This window comes from Saimiri boliviensis, chromosome X, assembly GCF_048565385.1.
Source record: "Saimiri boliviensis isolate mSaiBol1 chromosome X, mSaiBol1.pri, whole genome shotgun sequence".
NCBI lineage: Eukaryota > Metazoa > Chordata > Mammalia > Primates > Cebidae > Saimiri > Saimiri boliviensis.
In genome coordinates, this window is record NC_133470.1 from 60070574 (window position 1) to 60077608 (window position 7035).

At 41.9% G+C, this 7035-nt stretch overlaps 1 non-coding gene and 1 pseudogene across 1 annotated transcript; both read right to left on the reverse strand.

Moving 5' to 3' along the window:
• Positions 1-238: 238 nt before the first annotated feature.
• On the reverse strand, positions 239-574 carry LOC101040334 (nuclear transport factor 2 pseudogene; annotated as a pseudogene).
• A 3270-nt stretch (positions 575-3844) lies between these two features.
• LOC120366725 (U1 spliceosomal RNA) lies at positions 3845-4008 on the reverse strand. Its single transcript, XR_005581298.2, has one exon. It is a non-coding gene; the product is annotated as a U1 spliceosomal RNA (small nuclear RNA).
• Positions 4009-7035: the final 3027 nt, after the last annotated feature.

Genomic DNA, 7035 nt, shown 5'->3' on the forward strand with positions numbered 1-7035 from the left:
TGATAGATAAAGAAACTGAAGTTTGGAGAAGGTAAGTAATATTTCCATGATCAGGCAGTTAGTAAATAGGAGAGCCAGGATTCATTCTTTCAACTACTAAATATTAAATCATTTTGTTGTTAAGAAAATTTTTGTGGTTTTATTGTAACATGAGGCATTGAAACACCGTGAATGCCTGACTGAGAGGAGGTCAGCCAAAGTTGCGCAGGGCAAGCCTGAACACGTCATTGGTGCAAACTCAAGCATCGTTGATGTTCTTTAATAGGAACATCAGGTGAAACCCCATGATGAGGTCTTCATCCACCTTAAACTGGCCCACAGCCATGCTGATGATGTAGCTATCTGGTGAGGGCTTGATGGTCCTCACCATAATGCTATGCTGGATTTTCCGGAACAGAAGGTTAGATGACTTCTCTGCCATGGCAGCTTTCCCTGGGAACTGTTGTCCTTCCCACACAAGGCATAACGCATCAATGTAAATTGCATCTAATTGGGTTCTATCATTATGAAATAACCGGTAATGATGTTCAATGCAGCTAGATCCAACCTGCTCCCACACTGGCTTGTCTCCCATTCTGGAGCATCACTTGGCCTTGTGAAGACCCGAGGGGCTAGCACGATGGTGGCAGTGTAAACAGCCAAGAAGTCTTTAAAATATGATTGTCATCTCTACATAGCCAATATTTCGTTAGACAAGGATGATTCATCATAGTTAAATTTCTTTTTATTTTATTTCATTTATTTATTGCAGAGACAAAGTCTCACTATGTTGCCCAGGCTGATCTCAAACTCCTAGGCTCAAGTGATCCTCCCACCTCAGCCTCCCAAATTGCTGGGATTATAGGCACAAGCCACCATGCCCGGCCTATAATTAAACTTCTATCCATTTTTAGTTTTTTGGGTCTTTTTCTTTGAGACGGGGATTCACTCTGTTGCCCCGGCTAGAGTACAGTGGTGCCATCATAGCTCACTGCATCCTGAAACTCCTGGGCTCAAGAAATCCTTCAGCCTCAGCCTGCCAAGTAGCTGGGACTACAGGAGTGCACCATCATTTTCAGAAAATTTAAAAAATTTTTTTACGTACAGGGTCTCATTATGTTGTCCAGGCTGGTCTCGAACTTCTGACCTCAAGCAATCCTCTTGCCCTGGCCTCTCAGAGTGCTAGGATTACAGGCATGAGTCACCGTGCCTGGCCTTCTATTTACTTTAACTTGAAAGCATACTTCCTTTCTAGTTAAACTTGCCTTCATAGATATTTTAATTATAGTTTATTATTCTTCATTCTTGAACTTAAGCCAGTTCCCCACACAGGTTTAGTTCTCTTAGTTCTCTCAGTTTGTATAATTCATGACTACCACTCTGCTGACTGTGTTCACAGCCCCTGGGGCCTCCTCTGTTTTGTTGCTTGTGATCAAGGTCTTAACTTGTCCTCTAGGGTCTAAGATTCGTATCTATATTTTTCCATACTCCCCTTTTTTGCTCTTTTCTTTTTTGTTCTTTTCTACAGAGCCAGGGGACTACTCACTCACCTGGCTAAACCAGAATGACACAGATTGCCTCATAAACTGGAATTCTGACAGACCAAGAGCTCAAGATCACAGGTCACAAATGGCAGAGGACTGTACAAGCAATAGATTTTTTGTGATTTGTTTTTTCTGATGGCTGTTAGAATGAAAAATAAATAAATACATCTCTAAGAGTAACCATTCAATTCTTCCATATTATTTCAGAGTAGAAATCAATTTAATAAGTCCCTAGCATGGTGATAAATAATTTTTCTGCTGTTGTCAACCAATATCAAATACACAGTACTAGTATAGAAACAGCTATAAGGCTCCTTTCCAGCTAATCAACTCCTCTCCTCCACTTCATTGCCAGCAATTATGCACCTCAGTATCCAATTATTCCAATGTTCTTTTACCCTGTAACAAATGATAGTCAGAATTCAATATGTGCCTGATTATCATCATGGCAATTAATCTTAGGGTTTCAAAACTGGAGCTCTACATCTCTGATTCAGTCTCATTTTTGCTTTGCATTTTCTCTTCTCCTATGCTTCTAGCTATGTATCTTATTTATATAGAGATAAAATTATATCAAATCTAGCTAGGGTAATTAAGATGGAACCCTCATACTTAAGCAGATCCTAAGTAGTCCTCTATATATTATGGGTTCCAAATGGTCCTGGAAAAGAATATAAAAAAGTCATTCCAAAAAGTCAATACGTGTTTTTAGAGACGGGTTCTCACTCTGTCACCCAGTCTGGAGTGCAGTGGTACAATCATAGCTCACTGCAGCCTTGAATTCCTGGACTCAAGCTATCCTACTGCCTCAGTCTCCTGAGTAGCTGGGACTACAGGTGCACACCACCATGCCCAGCATCAGTACATTTTTTTAAGCTCCAATTTTCTAACTACAAATATATCAAAATTCATCACAATATACTGGACACAGCCCAAGACAAAAATCTATTTTATACTAAACTTCATTCTTACCAAAATTATGATCTATAGTCAACTTTAATTGCTGTAGTGGCACTCATAACTTATCGAACATACCAATTTCATATTTGTCATAGTCACAGTATTCCAAAGCTGTCAAATTACTTCCCAGCGGTTACCAATATCAGTACCCAAATTTCACTAAGATCTAAACAAAACAATTTTTAAAAGTTTCCAGCTGTATTAGTTTACTGTCTAGCAAATACTATTTTTAACAATAATGACTCTAGTTATGTTCTGGATTTCAACTAATCACGTAGATCCCAATATTATCCTTTTCTTATACAACTAATAGCACCCTATGCTTGAGCCAAAACTAGCCAACATTCCCTAAAGCCTTCCAGCTTTTGGGTCATGCCTATCCATTCAACCTCTATCTCCTCTCCTTACCTGAACTCTGGTCATCCCAAACCATGTACTGTGCTGTTGTTTCCTCCCCGGCAAAGCTCTTCATTTGAAGCTGTTCTTTTTTTCTCTCTCTTTCTTTCTTTTTCATTTTTTTCTTCCTTCCTTTTTTTCTTTTTTTTTTTTTTTTGAGTTGGAGTCTCACTCTGGCGCCCAGGCTGGAATGCAGTGGTGCAAACTCAGCTCATGCCAACCTCCACCTCCCGGGTTCAAGCGATTCTCCTGACTCAGCCTCCTGAGTAGCTGGGACTACAGGCGTGTGCCAACATACAGCTAATTTTTGTATTTTTAGTAGAGACTGGGTTTGACCATCTTGGCCAGGCTGGTCTTGAACTCCTGATCTCATGATCCACCTGCTTCGGCCTCCCAAAGTGCTAGGGTTACAGGTGTGAGTCACCTCACCTGGCCTCTTTCTTTCTTCCTTTCTCTCTCTTTTTTTCTTTCTTCCTTCCTTTCTTCCTTCCAGACAGTGGTCCTGCTCTATATTGCCCAGGCTGGCCTCGAAGTCCTAGGGCTTGAGTGGTCTTCCCACTTCAGCCTCCCAAGTAGCTGGAATTACAGGTGCACACAACCAAACCCAGCTGAGGCTGTTCATTTTCCTTCACTCATATCTTTCCGTAAGTCAAGATCAGGTTATCATCTTCTTGTATCTTCTTCGCTGGATCCCCAAGGTATTATTTTGCCATCTTACCTCAATAGCCTCTTTCTTGAAAGTTCATAACACTCAGTTTTATGACTCTCTCAATGTTAAATTTCAATCTCCAACTCTCCTCCCAACATTCACTGAGGACTTCAGTACTAACTGTTTTCCTTTTCTCATCTTGAAAGCCTTCATTATCCCCCTTGATGATCTAACACCCAAACTTCATAGATCCTTGACATACCCTATTCTAATTTCTTCATCTCAATTCCATTTGAATCTCCTTTTTTTTTTTTTCCAGGGGAAAGCACAAATGCAGTCTCCCACTACCACAAATTACACAGTCGAGTTTGCTGTATTTGGGGAAATAGGAAGAGCCAGCACACCCAGAGTGCAATGAATGGGCCTCACCCTGAGAAAACCACCTTTGTGATCATGGTATCTTCCCTGCTGGGTTTCAATTATTCGTTTCTGTAGTGACACCTGGAATGGCTCTACTTCCAAAACCGAACACAGAGGGTCCACTCTCCTAAACCTTATACTCCCTGAATTTACCCTTCAACTTCCTCAAAGCCTTTAATTCATTAACCCTCTTAGCTATTTTCCAAAGCCATTGTGCACTTTTGGGGTTTTTTGGGTTGGGGGGGTTGGAATTCCTTTATTTTATCTTTAAAATTTTTTTTCTTTCCACAGGTTTTGGGGAACAGGTGGTGTTTGGTTGCATGAGTAAGTTCTTTAGCGATGATTTGGGAGATTTCGGTGCACACCTCACCAGAGCAGTGTACACTGCACCATACTTGTCGTCTTTTAGCCCTCACCCTCTTCCCCCCCTTTCCTCGTGAGTCCCCAAAGTCCGTTGCCATCACATATTTTTGGACTGCACTTCCTTGTCTACTTAGGAAAGAGTCCATGGACACTGGGACTTCAATAACAGTAACCAGCGCTCTCTATTCTCCTGTCCCCTTGATTTTCCACCGTACCTATGTCAATTCTCACCCACAGATTAACCCAACTGTTTATAGTCTCCATTCCTGATTACAGATTACAAAGTACTGCTGAGTCAAAGTGTATACCCCTTACCACCGGCTTCCCTTCCATCCAATCCATCCTCCACTGTCAACAGAATGTTCTTTTTTCAAAGTTGGTAAATAAGAAGTATATATATTTATTGTGTACAATATGATGTTTTGAAATACGTATACATTGTGGAATGGCTAAATTGAGCTAATTAGTAACATGTGCATTATGTAACATACTTTTTTGTGGTAACAACACTTAAGAATGATCTTTTAAAACGTAAATTAGGCAGGACTTCTGGAATGGCAGAGGAACTCAGCAAATCCTCTCTTCCTTAAAACAATGATAAAACTGTAAAAATTGTCAAAAACAATAATTTCAGGACTCTGGAAATAGACAAAAATTAAACAAATTAAGAAGAATTTAAGAAAACCTGTGGAACCTTTGGCTAAGACCAGTGGGAGACTACAGGGCTATTAGCCCAAGGCTGCTTCCATCTCTTCCTCGCCTCCCAGGTCCCTTTGAGCTGATTTTACAAGGAAAGTCAAGGCAAGCCATAAAAAATAACAATTTAGATGCTGGAGGGGAATTACTTCACAAAGAATGAACACCAAAAACGTCCTATGCCCAGAGGTGTTTAAAACAATAGCAAACTCAATTTCATACAATCAAGGGAAACCAACATTCCAGTTACCTGAGGTTATAATATTGGTTGAAGCAAGCAACAGAATAGCACATCTACCAAAGTTTACAGAGATTTCCAGAAAACAGGACAGTAATAGTGGGGCTTGATAAACACTTTCAAGGCCCTGGTTGTCTAGAAGGCTGGTGTGCATGTGCAAGGCTGCACTGAATGAAGTTCAAGGTACTAGAGAGGGGCCCAGTTATTTACATTTCCTTGGCTGAATGTGAGGCATTGCACAGATACAGAAGGACATGAGAAGGCCTATCAGGAAGTAAAAGTCACGGAAGACTTGTAAACTCTTCAAACTTTGAATGTGTTTCCCAATCCACGCACAACTTCGTCAGCAAAGAGCAGAAGACATACTGGCCCAAGGTGTTTAAGGACAACCTTTAGCAAATTATTGGCTGACCACTAAGTTATTCTGACCCAGATATGACACCTAGGAAGCCAGGCTTAGAAATTTTTTTTTAAAAAAATTATTTTTAAATTACATTAAATTAAATTAATTTATTTCTTTTGAGATGGAGTCTCTCTGTCGCCCAGGATGGAGTGCAGTGGCGTGATCTCGGCCCACTGCAACCTCTGCCTCCCGGGTTCAAGTGATTCTCCTGCCTCAGCCTCCCAAGTAGCTGGGACTATAGGCACACACCACCATGCCCAGGTAATTTTTGTATTTTTAGTAGAGACAGGGTTTCACCATGTTGGCCAAGACTGTCTCAATCTCTTGACCTCGTGATCCGCCTGCCTCGGCCTCCCAAAGTGCTAGGATTACAGACATGAGCCACTGCACTCAGACTTATTTTATTTTTTTGAGTTAGAGTCTCACTCTTTCGGCCAGGTTGGAGCGCAGTGGCAAGATCTCAGCTCAATGCAACCTGTCTCCCAGGCTCAAGCAATTCTTCTGCCTCAGTCTCCCAAGTAGCTGAAATTACAAGTGTATGCCACCACGCCCAGCTAATTTTATATTTTTAGTAGGGACGGGGTTTCACCATGTTGGCCAGGCTGGTCTCGAGCTCCTGACCTCAGGTAATCTACCCATCTTGGCCTCCCAAAGTGCTGAGATTACAGGCATGAGCCACTATGCCCAGCCAATTTTTTTTTAACTCAGCAAAAGTCTGGGTACAGTGGCTCATCATGCCCATAATTCCAGCACTTTGGAAGGCTGAGGCAGGAGGATCACTTGAGCCCAGAACTTCAAGACCGGCCCCGGCAACATAGGGAGACCCCATCTCTACAAAAAAACAAAATTAGCTGGATGTGGTGGCACATGCCTGTGGTCACAGCTACGTGGGAGGCTGAGGTAGGAGGATCACTTGAGCCCGGGAGATTGAGGCTGCAGTGAGCTATGATCACACCACTGCACTACAGCCTGAACGACAGAATGAGACCCTGTCTCAGAAGGATAGGAGAGAAGGGGAGGGCAGTGGAAGGAAGGGGAGGGGAGGAGGAGACAAGAGGAAAGGAAAGGAGGAGAGGAGAGGAGAAAGAAAATACAACAGAGGGGTGGAGTGGGATGGGGCAAAAAAAAATAGAGAAAAAAAGGAAAGCTACAACAATCATCAGGGAGTAGGGATCAAGACACTGAGCTTAACATTTTGAGGAACTGCCACACTGTTTTCCAAAGTGGCTATACTCATTAGAATGTCTATCATAAAAACGATGGACAGTAAGTAAGTGTTGGCCAGGGAGTGGAGAAAACTGAAACCCTCATACTCTGCTGGTGGAAATGTAAAACGGTACAACCAATGTAAAAAGCCTGTGTTTTAGAAAACAGTGTGGCAGTGCCT